This window comes from Tenebrio molitor, chromosome 1, assembly GCF_963966145.1.
Source record: "Tenebrio molitor chromosome 1, icTenMoli1.1, whole genome shotgun sequence".
NCBI lineage: Eukaryota > Metazoa > Arthropoda > Insecta > Coleoptera > Tenebrionidae > Tenebrio > Tenebrio molitor.
This window is the reverse complement of record NC_091046.1, coordinates 33,345,785-33,365,340: the sequence shown is the minus strand read 5'-3', so window position 1 is coordinate 33,365,340 and position 19,556 is coordinate 33,345,785. Positions and strand designations below refer to the sequence as shown.

The 19,556-nt window shown below is 38.7% G+C and overlaps 1 pseudogene; it reads left to right on the top strand.

Annotated features, from left to right (window-relative positions):
- The first annotated feature begins 3,271 nt into the window (after nucleotides 1-3,271).
- LOC138126254 (uncharacterized) lies at nucleotides 3,272-19,283 on the top strand (annotated as a pseudogene).
- Nucleotides 19,284-19,556: the final 273 nt, after the last annotated feature.

Sequence of the window (19,556 nt, the reverse complement as noted above, 5' to 3'; positions counted from 1 at the left end):
GAATATTTTTCTAAACGTTTTTTACTTTCATTACCATCAAGGAATATACAGTTTCAATTTGATCCGCGAGTTCTGGGACACCCTGTATAATATATAATATAAGAATATAATATAAGTATAGAGTGCCGTGACAACTGTCTAAATGTCAATAAATTCGCTCTCTAATAAAAACGCGCCAAATGTTGTTGCAAGTGCTTCACTGCAATCCAGTGGTGCTACAGAAGTTGGAAAACGCAAAAAATGGACTATGGAAATGAATATTTTCATTATACGGGAATATTTTCGGATCACGAAACTACAGGATGTTGTGAGTACTTACAGGCTTGATTTATTTAAAGCGTTCCAAAGTAAGTACCCCCAGTTTCCTGTTACTATTCAAAATTTAGCTGACCAGAGGAGAGCCATTATGAAGAAAAACTATATCCCTTCGGCAATTTTAGAAAAGATCAAAAATGATGTAAAGTTAGAATTGTCAATTAATTATTCTGACAATAATGAAGTTTCTAATAATTTACTCCAAAATTCTGTTGAACCGCAAAGTTTACAAAGTTTATCTAATCATAATGACTCTTTCTGTCCAATTATCGATTCACCAAACACCATACAAACAGACATACATAAGCATAACAGACCAGACATTATAATTTTAAATAAACAACAAAAGCAAGCATATCTTTTAGATATAGCTGTTCCAAATTCACATAATATAACACAGACATATAACACGAAAATTAATAAATATTTAGAGTTGTCCGTTGCTATGAGAAATCTTTGGTGTTTAGAAAAAATTTCGATTTTACCACTTGTAATTTCAGCAACGGGAATAGTACCGCAATCTCTTTTTAAAAATTTAAAAATTCTGGATTTAGATAACACATTGGTAGTTGAAATTCAAAAAGATATATTATTATACTCATGTCACATCGTGAGGAAGTTACTTAACATTGACACAGAACATAATACACAACAAAGTCAAAATGCGGAGGCGAGACGCCGGTAATTATGTTGATAAGCACTGCACTATTATACTAGTTTCAATTTGGTTGTAGGTCGTAAAATTTTATTGGATATTATGAGCGATTAACGGGCACAATGGTTGGGTTTGAAAAGGTTGGGGAGCGGCGCGTGCCGTTTGCCGTACAATGCAAATATACCAAATGTACAATACAACCCTGCTTAAAATATTACCTGCTACTGGTAAACTAGGATTTATAAGCCCCCAAGATCTTTAACTTAAAGTACCATAAAATTTTACGACCTACAACCAAATTGAAACTACAGTACTTGATAGTAATATCAGTAATAGTGTATGTACTCCGGCAAAATTGCCGTGCCGCCGGGTGGAGGTGGGATAGTAAATAATAATAATAATAATAAAAATGAATGGAATTTAAACATTTGTATTGATTATGTTCCCTTTTCTTCATTTGCTGGTCACAAACAACAATATCCTTAACTTTTTTGGCGGAGTGTATTTCAAATAACTTAGTAGATAGTATAATTAGGTATATAGTCTATTTTTCCTTTTCTTTTTATAGTGGAGTTTGAGTGGAGTAGCTATAGCTAGACTCCGCCTCCTTATTCTTACCATTTAATAGGATACTTTTTTATTTTGTTATGTATTATCTTTGTTTTTTTTTTTTGGTGAGAAATAAAGTCTATTATTATTATTATTATTATTATATCAGTAGTTTCTAATACCGTGCGATCATTTAAATTATAAATTAGAGCGGGCTGTGAATTGTAAATAAGGTTGGCATTATTAACTGTTGTCAATTTGATATAAAATTTGAATTGTCAAAGTGACGTTTCAAAATTTTTATTTCGAACAGAACATTTTTCTTACTGAGAATTATTTTAAAAACGCTGAAACGCTGAACAACAAGAGAATGGCGAATAGAAGTATTCTGTAGAGCACTGCGTTAATGGTTTTCAAAACACATTCCCTAATTTTCCTGTAGATTACCAAAAATTGATCCAACAAATTTATAAAAGTGTGGCGAAATTTCGTAATTTTGGGACTGTTGGTAAAAAAGCCGGTAGCAGAGCGCCCAAAAAAAGAATTCCTGAGATTGTGGCAGATGTTTCAGCAAGAATGAAGCAGTCTTCGAAAAAACCTCCCCGCAGGTTAGCCCAAGAGATGGATCTCTCAAATGGAACTCGTCACAAAATATTAAAACAAGATTTAAATCTTCATTCCTATAAAATTACCGTCGTTTAAGAGCTGCTCCTACGCGAATAAGATACTGTCAGTGGTTTTTGAATCATCTAAATTTCTAATTTAGACTATTTCTAGGCACTATTTAATGCATGAAACGCTATAACCGTTCAGATGTTGGAAAATGCATTTGAAAATATGCAAGGGAGGGTTAACAGTTGCATTGCTTGGAGAGAACACTTTGAACACTTTCTGTAATGAGTGTAATGCATTTGAAAATATGCAACGGAGGGTTAACAGTTGCTTTGAAGCTGGGGGAGAACACTTTGAACACTTTCTGTAATTCTCAATAAAACTACATTATTCTTTATTGCTTTCATTTCCTTTAAATTAAAACGATTGGATATGGGAACCATAAACGCTATAAAGTTAACCATAACCTCACATTTATTTAATGAGTCAATTGGCATTCTGAGCAATCGTATAAAAAAAATCCCGCCTACTCTAATTTATAATTTAAATGATCGCACGGTATAAGAATTTATTAACTAAAGGGATGGTTACACAACAAATTAACAACTTGTCTCAAAATGTAGCTTATGGCCCGGATAATTAGTCTCTAAAGTTAAAAAAAAACTGCGACCAAATTTTGGAACCATTAACAAAACTACTGCAAACGTCATTTCTCACTGGTAGACTTCCCAAGCTGTGGCGACAAGCTATAGTTACTCCAATTTTCAAAAACGGTGACAAACTGGATGCCAGTAACTATCGACCCAGTAGCTTGACTTGCCTAATTTATATATGTTAACATCAGCACCTCTTCGCCTCGTCGCAGAGGACCGACCGACCCTTTCCCCGTCTCAACATCTGAGGACAACTAATGGCCCAGCGCGAGCTTCGATCAGAGACCGCGATACAAAAACAAAAAAAGGATTTGCATAGAGACATTAAAACAAAAACAATTTATTATTAATGACAGTTTCTGTTAAAAATATACGAAAATAGAAAGAGTTAATAAAAGCGAGTTCCAAAGGAAGTTTAACAGTTTTTTTTAACATCAGAAGTGGGATTGTGCCCTTCGTTTAAATTAGTCTGCTTTCAGCCGACGTCATGCCGAAAGCAAAGAGAAAGAGTAATCCAGAAGTTCCCACTGGAAATCTAGAAGGGGACCAGACGCAACAAGTAGAAGTTGATAGGGAGGAACAAGGCCCTCCGTCTCCTAAGAGGAAGAGTGCACCTTGGCAAGAAACCCTCCTCACGTTAATAGCAAATCAACAGGAACAAATTGCATTACTGCGAAAATCCAATACGGTAGGGCCAACGCCCAGCACGTCCGCCGATGGCACTCTAACTGCTCAGGCGTCAACACTGACGCCACCAACTTCACTTACCACATGGGCATCATTTCGCCTATCGGAGTTCGATCCCGACAAAAGCAATTTTACCATCGAAGAGTGGTTAGAAGATGCGTCAAAACTAAAAGGAGAGCTAGGCGCCAGCGACGTCGTCATGATAGCAAAAGCAGGAGAGGCGCTGAGGGGCAGAGGATACCGCTATTACTGCGACTGGCGCCCTGTACGACGAGGTTGGGAAAATTTTTGTAAGGACTTGATTGTCGCTTTCCCAGATCGCGAAACACCAGGTGTCCGTGCTTTTACGGCGGCTACTTTGAGAAGTAAAGACTGTGAATCGCTCAGCGACTACGGAAACCAGAAGCTTCGCTGCATTCATCGTTTTTGTGATGCGCTACCGTGGGCGACTATACTGAGTATGATCGAATATGGCCTTGACTATGGAGAAGCCCAAGCTTCCGTCAGGATCCGACAGCCAGGAGATGAGCGAGAACTCCTGAAGTTACTCTCCGAAATTGATGGACGCAGACGTAAACATCAAGCTGTGGTTGGCTCGCGTTCTTTTGACACGGTGGGAACAAAAAGCGCGGCGCGTTCAACAGCCCGACGGCCGGGTAGGTCAGGCCCCTTTTTCCGCGGAAAGTGCTTTAATTGTGGTCGGGTTGGTCATCGTCACGAAGACTGTCGCGTACCGCAGACAACTAAAAAAACCGTAGAAGCGGAAAAGCCAGAGAAGCCAACCGAGTCGAAGGTGCCCACCTGTACGTATTGCAAAAAAGTAGGGCACACTGAAAGTACCTGTTTCTTTAAACACGGAAGGCCGAAGAAAATGTGACTAATCCGCAAAAGACGTTCGTTAAACACCACACCGATCGCTACCGCGTTGTGTAACCACCAAGCTGTTTCCTTGACCTACATCATCGACAGTGGCGCCGATATCTCAGTTATAGGTAGGAGCACAGCGGAAAAACTACAAGTACCTATGTCGCCTACCTCGCGAGTTATTTCTGGACTTGGGACAGAAACTATACCCGCTATCGGCACTTGCGAAATTGTTGTTATTTTACCGAACGTCAGCATTGATGTTTTGTTTACAGTTGTTCCGGACAATGTTATGCCTTCCAATCTAGCTGCTATTATTGGTTGGGATGTAATTAGTAGGCCAAATGTAAAAATCAAAAAAGGGACCGACGGCCTCGAACTTCATCATGACCTATCCAACACCGGGAATGTTCTAACCATCACGGAAACTGATGCTTTTGATGACTTAGAAGTAACAAGGTTGGCCGAACGGGACCTAACACGACTAAAACAACTCCTGACCATATCACCACGGGGAAGTTGACGATCACACTGAAAGATGATATTCCGGTAGCGTACCGACCCAGACGATTAGCCCATGCAGAAAGAACCCAAGTCAAAGAGATCGTGGCCGACCTATTGCAAAAGGGAACCATACGCGAGAGCCAGTCGACATACGCCAGTCCAATTGTCCTGGTAAGGAAGAAAAATGGCGAGGCCCGATTATGTGTGGACTATCGCGACATAAACAAAAAGACTGTAAGAAAGATACCCGTTACCCCTCATCCGTGATCTGCTCGACTCTCTACGCCACGCGCGGTACTTCACAACACTCGATATGAAATCCGGGTTTCACCAGATGGAAATAGACGAGGGCTCAAAGCACATTACCGCTTTCATCACCCCGGATGGCTTGTACGAGTATCATAGGATGCCTTTTGGTCTCGTCAACGCCCCAGCCGTATACCAACGAGCCATCGATAAAGCCCTCGGAAAGCTCAAGGGAACGGAAGCCCACGTCTATATGGACGACGTACTTGTACCCTCCGAATCTATAGAAGAAGGTCTGCAACGATTAGAGAATGTATTACACGCCTTAGCCAATGCAGGGTTTTCATTGAACTATCGTAAGTGTACGTTCCTTGCCGAAGAGACAGAATACTTAGGGGTCGTAATCAGTCATGGTTCAGTTCAACCCAGTCCTCGAAAGGTGAGTGCACTTGTACACTCGGCAGTCCCATCAGATGTGAAGGCCGTAAGGCAATTCATGGGACTCGCGAGTTACTTCCGACGTTGTATTGAGGGATTCTCTCTGATTACGGCACCCATAACCACCTTATTGCGTAAAAATCACGTGTTTCAATGGACCGCGGAGTGTGAAAATGCCAGACAGATAATAATAAGTAAGTTAGTGTCCGAACCCGTGCTGCGGATGTTTGATCCCAAGTTACCATGTGAATTGCACACCGACGCTAGTGCTCTGGGCGTCGGGGCGGCATTGTTGCAGAAAGAACACGGGATTGTGCGTCCGATAGCTTACTACAGCCGGCGTACTACAAACTGTGAAGCAAAATACTGCTCCTACGATTTAGAAACGCTAGTTATCGTAGAGGCAGTGGAACACTTTCGTGCTTACTTGTACGGAATGCACTTTACCATTTTTACTGATTGTAATGCTATCCGAGCGACGGCCCTCAAAAAGGATCTGCATCCACGTGTTGCCAGGTGGTGGGTCAAGCTGCAGGACTATGACTTCACGATTGAGTATAGACCAGGAAGCAAAATGGCTCATGTTGATTACTTAAGCAGAAATCCGTTAGATAAAGTATGCACCGTGCGTGTTACAAAACCCGAACTCACTGCAATCGACTCCTTGCGTGATTATCAGAAAAGTGACCGCTTCTGTCAAGAAGTTCTTAATAACCCCGATGACTACAATGAATATCAGATTAAAAACGACCTTGTGATGACAAAAGGACAAGACCCGAAGTGTTTCGTGCCAGTAGCCGCGCGTCTACAGGCTATGTGTTTGTACCACGACAAATCCTCTCACATCGGTTGGGAGAAGTGCATCACCAAGATGCGAGAAGAGTTATTCTGGCCACGAATGGGGCAATCTCTAAAAAAATACATCAGGAATTGTCGTCAGTGTGTCCTGGGGAAGTCCCACACCGGACGTCGAGCTGGCCTCTGGCAACGAGGTGAAAGACCATCAAGTGCTCTCGATGTTTGGCACATTGATCATGCCGGCCCGTTGGTTAAGAGTCATGGCTGCACGCAACTGTTAGTAGTGATAGATGGCTTCTCGAAGTATTGTAGTTTACGCCCCATCCGCAAAAAGAGCACAGAGGATACAATCAGGGCCTTATCGCTAGTATTCGAACAATTTGCTTTGGATAATAAATTAGTGGACTCGTACGAAATTAAAGACTTAAAAACCATTTCGCCTAGATTACGCATTTCAGGGGTTTCTAGTGATTTAGGAAAAGAACATATTATATCATTTTTGGTAAAGCAGAATAGCTCTGTATTTAGTAATCCTTCTCAGCTGAAAATCCTTAAATATTTTCCCACTAAGAAGAAACCTGATGTTTTTCAGTTCATCTTGCAAGTTGACGTCAATACTTATATTAAAGCTTTAAATTCGAAACACTGTTTGATTGGATTAGACAACTGTTATATATTTGATGCTATTGATGTAATTCGCTGTTATCGCTGCAACGGCTATCACCACTCTCATACTTTTTGCAAACGTAATCTTAGTTGTCCTAGATGTGGTGAATCCCATGAGGTAAAGGAGTGCAAATCTACTGTTTTAAGATGCATAAACTGTGTATCCCTCAATTCAAAGACCAATCTGACTGGTGTAAATGCTGCTCATGCATGTTGGGACACTAACGAATGTCAGTATTATTTAAATCTAATAGCTAATATAAAGAAAGATTAATTTGGTGATGCTACTTTACCTTCATAGCAACTAAATTCGGATTCACTATTATATCAAGAGGCAGTTAATATTGAATCGTTGTCTTTGTTTGTTGATAGTAATATCACCCTAACTGGAGGTGACCGTCTGATAAGTCCTTTAGACCTTGGCTCCTCTGTTGCGTCTGCCTCCAATAGTGTACGTAAGCCTGAGCAGATCTCATTCTTGGTTCAGTACCTAAATGCCGGTGGTATGAATACTAAGATATCTGATTTTTTTGAATCAACTGGTGGTTCTCAGAGTGACGTCATTGCCGTGTCCGAGACTTGGCTATCTGATAATGTTTCATCCTTGGAAATTGCTGATAATAGCATTTACGACATCTACAGAAAGGACAGAAACTTTACTGATCTGGGCCTCGTGCGTGGTGGTGGCGTTTTGCTGCTAATTCACAAATCTTATCGGGTCTTTCAACTGAATCTTGACCATATTATTGCCCATTTGCCTATTATTGATATAATAGGTTGTAAAGTTGTATTGAATTCCCAATCTTTTGTGTTCGTTTTTGTTATTTATATACCACCTCAAACCTCTGTTGATGACTTTGCCACCCTGATGGAGTTTTTGGAGGTCTTGGATTACTTGTATGAACACGATGTACTGTTTATAGGTGATTTTAATGTGCCTAATTATATCAATAATAATGGTTGCAGAATAGACTCTAAAAACGAACTTTTACTTAATTTTTGTAGTATTGTAAATCTTAAACAATTCAATTATATTACGAATTGTGATAATCGTTGTTTAGATCTAATACTATCAAGTTTTGATTGCAGTGTTATGCTCGATTCCGCTCCCCTGTTAATTGGAAGTGCGCTTCATCCTCCTTTATTTTGTATTTGTTCTCTGAAGTCGCCTTGTCGCAAGTTTTTCAAAAGTTCCAAAAGTTGCCGCGGGGAAGAACGATTTAATTTCCGTAAAGCTAACCTGTTGGGTCTCTACGATTGTATTGCGAATTGTGACTGGAGTTTTCTGCATGCTGTGAACGATGTGAATGTGGCAGTCGGTTTATTTTATGAAAAGTTATATGACATGTTTCGGCAGTTTGTACCGCTGAACAGAGCGAATTCTTCACATTATCCGGTCTGGTATACAACCGACATTATCAGGAAATTAAAACACAAGTTTAAGGTTTTTAAAAGATACAAAAAAACTAAGTCACGCTCTACATTAATTGAATTTAGGACCTTGAGACGTGATCTTAAGATCAGCATTAATGCAGCATACCATGAGTATATTTCCACGGTTGAACAGCAACTAACTCACGACCCTCGTTGTTTTTGGTCATTTGTGAACCATAAAAGAAAATCTAGTACTATTCCTTCAGTTATGCAATTAGATGAGGTCGAGTACTCCACCCCGCATACTATCGCTAACGCCTTTCTATCCTACTTCGAAAAGAATTTTTCGTCACCATCAATGACGGATTTTCAGTTTAATAATCCTTGTAACAACAATTATATTCATTTGCCAAGTATTTCTACTGATGATATCCTAAGGCATCTTTTAAAACTGAAGCCGTCTTCTGCCAGCGGTGATGATGCCCTTCCTGGTTTTATCCTTAAGGATTGTGCTCAAATACTGGTTACGCCTTTGCATTTTTTATACAATTTAATTTTAACAACCTCAGTTTATCCTTGTTTATGGAAGGTTGGTAAGATATGTCCTATATTCAAGTCGGGTAAGAAGAATATTATGTCAAATTATAGACCTGTCACCATTCTACCGCATATTTCCAAGGTATTTGAGTCTATTATTTACTCTTATATATATACTAATGTACAAAATGTTATCTCTGAACGTCAGCATGGATTTTTTAGGGGTAGGTCTACGTCCACCAATTTATCTTGCATCTCGCATTTCATTTCAGCTGCGTTGGATAAAAATACTCAGGTTGATGTCATCTACACCGACTTTTCAAAAGCATTTGATCGCATCGATCATAACATCTTATTAAATAAACTCAGACACTTCGGGTTCAGTGACTCTCTTTTAAATCTATTTGAGTCTTATTTATCGGATCGTTTTTGTTACGTAAATGTTTTAGGTTTCTATTCTGCTCGGCTAGTTGTAAATTCAGGTGTTCCCCAAGGGTCTAATTTAGGTCCCTTGCTTTTCCTTTTGTTTATTAACGATATCATTGAAATATTTAGTTTAAATGTGCTTTTGTTTGCTGATGATGTTAAGCTGTATTCTACTATTAGAGATATTTCTGACTGTATGCGTTTGCAATCAAATGTTGATGTGCTTTATGGTTGGTGTCGCAGTAATGGTCTCCCCTTGAATCGTGACAAATGCTACATTCTCTCGTTCTCTCGTAAGACCAAGCCGCTTATGTTCGATTATAGAATTGGGAATGCTTTATTGACTAGGTGTTTCACTTTCAAGGATTTAGGCGTTACATTTGATGCTCAATTCACCTTCAATGAACATGTTGATATTATTGTGGCATCATCAGTCAAAACTTTAGGTTTCATCTTTCGATCGTGCAAACGATTCAGGTCTGAGAGTTGCTTAAGGGCACTTTATTTTACCTTGGTCAGATCTAAATTGGAGTACTGTTCAATTGTATGGTCGCCGATCTACCGAAGAGGTGTTGATGCTTTGGAGTCGGTTCAGAGGAAGTTTGCCAAGTATCTTCTGTTCAAGTTAATTGCGGAATTTCCTCCAAGAGGTACTCCTAATTCTGTTCTTTATGATATTGCAAATCTGCGTTCTCTCAATATGAGACGTAATGATAGCTTTCTGATATTTCTATATAAGATCATACACGGCATTATTAATTCTCCCTTCTTGTTATCCCAAATTTATTTCAATGTGCCTCGGGCAAATCTTAGATCTGGTCGTTTTTTTAATGTTCCGCGAGCAGTTACTAATATACTGCATCGTTCCCCTCTTTATACTGCCTGCACATTATTCAATAGCAACTGTAGTGAGTGCGATATTTTTGTGATTAGTCTTGGACAATTTAAGAGATTGATTACCTGCATTTCAGAGGTTTAATTGAGCGTTTCCCGTAACGGGTACACAGTCGCTTTTTGAGCTGTTGCATTGTATAACGCTGTTTACTGTTGGTTTTTGTTTGGGTGTACAACCTGTTAACCAACATTAAAAAAAAAAAAAAAAATGGGAAAACCTAGAAGAATCATAGCCGACAGGGCAGCAGCATTCACATCGTTAACATTCCAAAATTTCCTGGCTGACCAAGAAGTGCAGCTTCATCATATCGCCACTGGTATGCCCAGGGGAAATGGACAAGTCGAACGCCTCATGCGCACTGTTTTCAACTTATTGCGACCCTCTTTGACCGCCGAAAATGAGAAGAATTGGGTTCACGAAATTTCCGTCATCGAAAACAACATCAACGCAACAGTGCATGGAACCACAGGGTATCCACCGAATGCTCTGCACTTCGCTACTAATCCAAGACTGAAAGCCACACAGCAGTTCCTATCTGGTATTCCAGAAAATGACACTGTTCCTGACCCTGACAACACGACCCTGATCGCACAACAACGTATGAGTCAGATTGCCGACGCAGCATCAAGACGCTTTAATGTAAAGCGATACAAGCCCGTTCTGTTTGCCCTTGGTGATCAAGTGGCAGTCGAAGATTCCCAGCACGCAAGTGGTGGAAAGCTGCGCGCAAAATACAACGGCCCGTTTGTAATTAAACAGATCCTGCCAAACGAACGCTACCTTCTAGCGAAAAAAGGACAAAAAACGACGGTCGCGGCTCATCAGCAGCTTAGGCAATGGCCGGTCGAAAACACCGAATAGCGTCGTGAGTATCACTAAATCCACGAAAGATCGTGGCAATCCCACGAGTGCGAAAATCACGCAACATAAAGACTGTGGCATATCCACAGGGCGGGAAAACCGCAACATAAAGACTGTGGCACATCCACAGGGCGGGAGAACCGCAACATAAAGACTGTGGCGCATCCACAGGGCGGGAGAACCGCAACATAAAGACTGTGGCACATCCACAGGGCGGGAGAACCGCAACATAAAGACTGTGGCATATCCACAGGGCGGGAAAACCGCAACATAAAGACTGTGGCACATCCACAGGGCGGGAGAACCGCAACATAAAGACTGTGGCACATCCACAGGGCGGGAGAACCGCAACATAAAGACTGTGGCACATCCACAGGGCGGGAGAACCGCAAAATAAAGACTGTAGCACATCCACAGGGCGGGAGAACCGCAACATAAAGACTGTGGCACATCCACAGGGTGGGAGAACGTAACATAAAGACTGTGGCACATCCACAGGGCGGGAGAACCGCAAGAAGATAAAGACCGTGGCTATAATAACACATTACCATGAAGTGTCAATCGCGAGAACTACATGGGACTCGGGGGCAGTGAAACTAGGAGATCACACTAAATTATTTATCCTGTTTCAGCGTTAGACGGAGCGAGGCCGCCCCAAGGTCAGGATTGCCGTGTTAACATCAGCACCTCTTCGCCTCGTCGCAGAGGACCGACCGACCCTTTCCCCGTCTCAACATCTGAGGACAACTAATGGCCCAGCGTGAGCTTCGATCAGAGACCGCGATACAAAAACAAAAAAAGGATTTGCATAGAGACATTAAAACAAAAACAATTTATTATTAATGACAGTTTCTGTTAAAAATATACGAAAATAGAAAGAGTTAATAAAAGCGAGTTCCAAAGGAAGTTTAACAGTTTTTTTAACATATATGTTGTTCACGTTGAGTTGACAATTTCAAGGTCAAATAAATTTATTTTTTGACTCTGTCATTATGTCTTGTAAATACATAGTGACATGCAGGTAAACACCGTTCACGTTGGATTAAGCATTGTTAAATCGCATTATGTTGGTTAGCTGCATGTTACTATTTACAAAACATAATTACAGAGCCAAAAAATTAAATAATTTGACCTTGAAATGTTCAACTCAACGTGAAAAAGGTTTAAGTTACTGGAAAGAATAATAACTCAGCATCTGCTACAGCATTTTCATGAAAAAAGCCATATTCCAACTTACCAGCGTGGATTCCTGCCTAATCGATCCGTTATCACTAATCTTGTATCCTCACTTAATTGTTGGACTAAAATCTTTGATCGAAAAGGCTTTCTTGATGTATGATGTGACCTACAGCACAAACTGAATATACTTCACGAGTGGTGCAAAAACTGGAAACTCCCACTTAATACAAATAAATGTACAGTGATGCATTTTGGCAGAAAAAATCCAAGGATCAAATATAAAATTGACAACACTGATCTTCCAATAGTAGCATCAGAAGTTGATCTTGAAGTGACGGTAACGCAGGATATTTCTTGGACAGAGCAAACAAACAAAGGCGCTAGGAAGGCTGTTGGCACCTTATACCTTTTGAAGAAAATGTTTCCTTCCCCTTCACACAGTTTAGTGAGTAATTTATATAGCACTTATATACACTGACCTCTATAACATGGACCGAGGATGCTATGTTTCAAAACTGAAGCAGAAAGTCGGCCATATTGCTAGTCTCAATTTTTAGTAACTTTCTTTTTGTCCAGTTGACTGAATTCTGTCCTGCTTTTCACTAACGTTTGACGTTAACAGGTGTGGTCGTGCTCCTTGATGGAGACGATTTAAATATAACTCAACCATGTTTTTGTGACCAAATTTACAGAAACCACAAATAAAATCACAAATAAGAAATCAGGGAACTCAACAGAACGAGTGACAGAATGATGTCACTAAATCTGCTGCCAACAGTATTTTGGTGTAAAACTAAAAGTTTCCAATGTGAGACTACAAAGATGGCCGACTTTTTACTGTGGCAGGGAGCACTGCACACGCAGTCCATGTTATAGAGGTCAGTGCCTATATACGACCACAAATGGAATTTGCTATATCAGTCTGTCGTCCCCTTTACAAGAAAGACCAACTTTTATTAGAAAGAGTGCAACATGCAGTAACTAGATGATCGCCCGATTTGTCACACTCGCCATACGGAGAACGTTTGAAAATGTAAAAAATTCCGCAACTTGAAGAGAGATGAGATAGAGCTGATTTGGGTGATCTTGCACATACGGGATCTCAGATGTAAACACAGCGATCGGATTGTTTCGTGTGTCAACTTTCCGTCGCGTGCCACGTTGAATAACGGTCTACACACAAACAACTAAGACTGGCGGGAAAATAGGTAATTAGTTTCCTGGTAACGCTGAAACTACGACTATCGAATTCCTTTGTATTTTACTACCGAGCGATCATTTAAAAAATAAATCGAGTTTGCTTTGGAGCCTATGCTATAGCATGGGTTGCCATAGGTAACACGCCGACTCGATTTATTTTTTAATTGATCGCACCGTACTTAATCTATTATTTGCTTTATTGTATTGTTATTATTGATTATAATGGCTAGAAATATTGTAAATGAAAATGAAATCCTTGATCGTGTTACAATAATGGGAGAAGACTGGAACTTGCACCGTATTTATTTTGAAACAACTTTAAGTGCGTTACAGTGGTGTGCTAGAAGACGTTTGATAAAAAATAGCGTAGAATGTCCAACTTGTCAAATTGCAAAGTCTTTTATAAAAAGAAATGACCGCGGAGATGGATATAAGTGGCGTTGTAGGAACTGCTTAGCAAATACAAGTGTGCGAAGTGGCTCATTTTTTTCACAAAGCCACTTAACGCTACAGCAAATTATTAACATCATTTACTGCAGGTGCAGAGACCACCCCCAACGCGAAATTGCGCATGAAGCAGGGATATTTGAAGCTGGGCACACCATTGTGGACTGGTGCAATTTTTGTAGGGAAGTGTGTGAAAGAGACTTAGAGGAAAATCCAATGGAAGTTGGAGGTTTTGATCAATTAGGCGTGCCAAAAATTGTGGAGATTGATGAATCAAAGTTTTTTCACAGAAAGTATAACAGAGCTTTGTCCGACAGGGGCATTGGGTTTTTGGAGGAGTTGAAAGAGGCTCTGGAAAATGTTTCATGGTTGAAGTACCAAACAGAAATGCAGAAACATTATCTGCTATTATCCAACATTAATTTATATTAATTTTTATATTGTTTTTGTGCATGACAACATTTTTTTGGAATAACTACGGGGATGATTCACTAATCCCGGTAAAACTAGAAAAGCCATTGCAAATTGAAAACCCTGAAAACTGAATAAACCGATATTATTGAAGCATTAGGTATACCGGGTGACTTTTAATTATTGAAATTATTTTTGTTCGGTTAGCAACACATTTACACAAATGTAAATTTGACAGTTAAAAAGTCAAAATAAATCAAATTTGCAAAAATCTTAAGCTAGAAAGCGAATCAACAGACAACTCTTAGACAAATAACAAATTATTATCGGAGTTTCGTGAGTGAGCCCCTTTATATTTATTTTGCTCTAAAAGAAATATTTGCTTTTTTTTCAGAGATCCATTTTCCTTTTTATTTTTTTAAATTATTTTGAACGAACACTGCTTTCTTTTCTCAGATTTATTTTACCGGGAACAGTTATTATATCTGATGGTTGGCGAGCATATACCACCGTCTCGACCAAATTAATGGTGGAAAATTTGATCATCAAGTAGTGATCCATGAAGAAAATTTCGTGGACCCCAACAACCCAGAAATCCACACACAAACTATTGAAAATCTTTTTTTTCGTGTCAAACAGTTGTCAAACGTTTTTTTGGTTTTACTTTTTCGTTTTAAGTATGCAACAGTCTCAACTAAACGAAGTTAAACGGGCTAGAATAATAGCTTACCTTGAACATGAAAAAACAATAATGCAGGTTGCTCGTGAATTAAGAATTCCTAAAAGTACTGTGGGAAGAATTAAATAAAAATGAGAGAGGGATGGAAGGATCTGGCAGGCCAAAAACATGTACGGAAAAAGATGATGTGGCATAAAACAGGTTGACTGCTACCGTATAAACTAAAAAAATTCCCCCTAACGCCATTGTCAGTTTTGAAAATCTTAGCCCTTAACGAGTATATCGATGTAGTCAAAATCAATATTGAGGTCTCCGTTTTAAAAATATTTTCAAAATACCTATATCGGTCATTAATGACCGCTCGGGCATGTTACACCTCTGGAGGTCGGAGATGCCCGAGCGGTCACGGCGGCGGTCATCTACGTATTGCACTTTTTGATCAGCTGAGCGTAACCATTTTTGTTGTCAATGCCTGTTTAGTTGCTCCCGGTTCAAAATGAAGTGAACGGTGTAAAAGAATTCTAAAAATGGCATTAGAAGTGAAAGAATCAGGTAAACTGTATTGTGTATAACAACTGATTTAGTTTATTTCCAATTTCAAACAGACAGTGAAAATGAAGAGGTTAGCTCGTTTGATTCGGATGATGAGATACTGTATTTCCCGTCAAGTGATGACGGGCAGTTGGAAACTTCTTCAGATGATGAAATATCTCAGCCACCACAGAAAAAACCAAATTGTCTGATCTTTCTAAACCGACCAAGGTTTCATATGCAGATGGTAATACGGGTAGTTCAAAAACACTGCATGAAGAACAAAACACTCAATCAGATGCTGTGACAAAAGACCAAGATGGCCAACCTATATTAGATGATTTCCAAAACCTAGATGTGGAGTCAGATGAAAACAACTCAGCTGCGAGAAATCCCGCTACAATAAACACTGCAGACCATATTTGGACGCAGCCAGTTGGAACCATAAAGTGTTCGACTACACAGAAGAAGCAGGAATAGCACCTAACTTTGCTGCAGCTCTAATGCAGGACTTAACCCCATACAACTGTTTTCGACTATTGTTGCATGATGAAATAATAGATGAAATGGTTTCCCAAACCAACCTATACGCCACACAGGTGTTGACTGGACAAGAAGATACCGGACCTGAGTCCAGACTTCACAAATGGTTTCCCGTAGATAGGAGGGAGATGCTTAGGTTTTTCAGTTTTATTATGTCAGTTTTTACGTTTTATCAATGCTTTTGATATATTAGAATGTAATACATTGAGAAATAAAGTTTATTATTGTATTTAATAAATTTCATTTTGGTAAGGGCCATAAAACTGGAACCTTAAAGTTGGATTATGCAGCATAGTCTTTAGTGCCCAAGCGGTCATATGAGATACACAAACCTCGCAAAACCGCTGCAAACGCTCAGCAGGATTTTTTTTTTGTATCGCCCTTACAAGCGGTCACATATGACCGCCGTGGCATAGCAGACTAATGTGGTAGCGGTCATATATTGTTTCCGGCAAATTCCTCGAATGCAGTTGCTCGACATCAAATGCTCGAAATCAATTGAGGCGTTAATTTGAAAAACAACATATGTCCAAAATTGATGAAATCCAAACATCCCAAGGCCGTCTGAATCAAAAAGCTACGCTTATAAGGCCGTTTCATTGTCCATGATAATTGTTTCTGCAGAGTGGCCATGAAACAAAAGAAGACAGAACCTTATTGCGCGCCCTCGGTGGCCGATCAACGAATTAAAGCTACAATATTGGCGGCAATTTAAAATGTTTATTTTACATAAAATGGTAAAAGCGTGTTTCATTTGTGGGGCAAAAGATGTTCGCTTATTTGAAATTCCGAACAATATGGAACAAAGACAAAAATGGTCGAAGCTTTTGAAACGTTTTGCGGTAAGCAAATTTATGCAGACAATGATAAGGACAACCTTTTAATTTGTATTTGTAATATAAGACACTACAAAAATTACGGATTACTCAGAAATTTGTGAACGGCATTTTCAACAAGACTTCATAATTACAACCTCCAAAAGACGACGCTTATGTAAAGATGCTGTTCCTTCTATTTTTGTAAGTATCTATAATTAAAACAGACTGCGTTCGAAATCGGTAGATGGAGCGCAAAAAGGTTCTGCCGCCCGAAATGTCACAGAAACAAAGTTTATATGGAAAAATCGAAAATTGAAACGGCCTTATAAGCGTAGCTTTTTGATTCAGATGGCCTTGAAACATCCCTTATAGTAGCTCCCTCTATTTTTCAGTCATGTACATTACGATAAGCGGCTAATTTTGAAAAATCAAAAATATTTGTCAATTTATTTTTACAAAATGCCATACGTAAGAAAGTGCTGCATAAAATCGTGTAATTCAAGTAATCCTGATGATAATGTTTCCTTTCATTCTATGCCTGCAGACGCAAATTTAAATTTATTGTGGAAAAAATTTTTACTTGAGAACACTGGTATGTAATATGAATTTAAAAGTGTAGAGTTTACTTCTCTATTTCGTAGACATGGACCAGATAACGGACTCTGCAGTTATATGTAGTCAACATTTTACTGCAGGTAGTTTTGTACCAAAAATAAAACACCGTAGACTAGGCAAGGGAGCAATTCCTTCCTTATTTAATGTTTGTTAAAAGTGAATTTTCAAAAATTAGTTTAGTAATATTTTTGTAGTTTTCAGATCATGATCCAAATTTTCATACTGGTTCAGATCTTCTAAATTTAATCAATCCACAAAAATTTTTAGATAAGAATAGGTAGCAATGAGCTCACAGATTGTAGAGCAGCTGAGCATGCAGTTCGACTAATTTTAAAGAATGGATTGATGAAGAGTGTGAATACATCTAATCTAAAATCTGGTCTAGAATACACTAGTAATGCAAAATTAATAGAAATTCAAAATTTAAGTGCTCAGCCTAATGAAATTATCGTATTATTACCCGACAACGTTATTGAAAAGTTAGAAAAATTACAAGCGTTTAGATATACATTTAATAAAAATTATGTGGAAATAGGATCAGCAGCCACAGCTTTCCTATGTGGCTATTTAATTTTGAAATTGAAAGAAGGTGTAAATTGTGATATATGTTTGTCGACTTTATGTGATGCGTCACCTAACAAGAAAAGTCCCTTGTTAGAATTAATTTACAATCAAGATAGACGAAATTTAAATTATCCAAACGAACGATTTATAAAATTAGTAGAATTTTTGGTCCTAATTATACAGGAAATCTTGCCATATCTTCCACATCAAAAAAGTCGATTATATTTTGAACAAAATTTTAATTTCATACCTTTATATCAACCCCATTTTTCGATGTAAAATTCATAATTACACTGTTTGCAGTATAATAATAGGTAAATTAGTATCTCCGGTACTAAGTAATTATTGTAATTCGAAGACACATTTTTTTAAAAAGACAAACATTCTTACCAAAAAAAGAAAACTTATGAAATTAAATTAATTAAGAAAATAATTTAGAATTACATAATCATGATTATTGTTACATTATTATTGTTCAATAAATAATTTTTGATAACTGGCTTATCTATTGTAATTAAAAAAAAATTATGATGATTTTATCGTTCTCATCAGAATCCCAAAATTTATAGATTCTTACCAATCTAACCTTACGCTGGCAATTATTTGAGGTTATATTATTGAAGATAGGCAACCCTCCAGACCCCTTATAGGGGAGTGTGGGTATCAATGAGACGATGCATACAATGAGACGTTTAAAATATTCCGCCAACCGACCGACTTAAACTTGCCCCTGGGTGATTATTACTGAACTAAAATCATGACATTTAATATTCCCTCGCTTTTTCGGAGTTCGGCAGTGAATCGGTTTGCGGTGATCTGTTTTTCTGAATTGAGGTGAGTAAACTATTTATTTACACATTATAAGCGACCACAATAAATTCACAGAGCTTGCTTTAACAAAATCGCATTATAGGCATATGAAACAGCGGCTTTTTTGCTTAAGTTTCAACATCATAAAAGTTAGGTTGTGGCATAGGGTTCATGAGTTGGTCCTAAATTTATCTTTAATGCACACTCTGGAAACAATGAGACGGGATACAGTGAGACAATGTCTTATTGTACCCCTTAAGTGTTTTTCTATTTTAGCGAAAAATGCCGCGCCAGAGACCAAGAAAAACTGACAAGGGCAGCTTCACTGAAGAGGTAATGAACAGGGGAGTACAACTTGTCTTACAAGGTCATAGTCTAAAAGTTGCAGCTTCCCAGGTTGGTCTGAAATTTCAAACTTTAGCACGATATGTAAAGAAAAAAAAGGATAACCCAAATACTAATATAAGAATGAAGCCCAATTATTCAGTCAATAGAGTTTTTACTACTCAGCAAGAAAATCAGTTGGTAGAATATTTATTAAATTGCTCAAAGATGTTTTACGGTCTTCCTAAGTCTGATTGTCGAAAACTTGCTTACGAAATGGCTGTTAGAAATAGAGTCAAATATCCGAAGTCTTGGGATAGAGAAAAAGAAGCTGGCGTCGACTGGATGTGGGGAT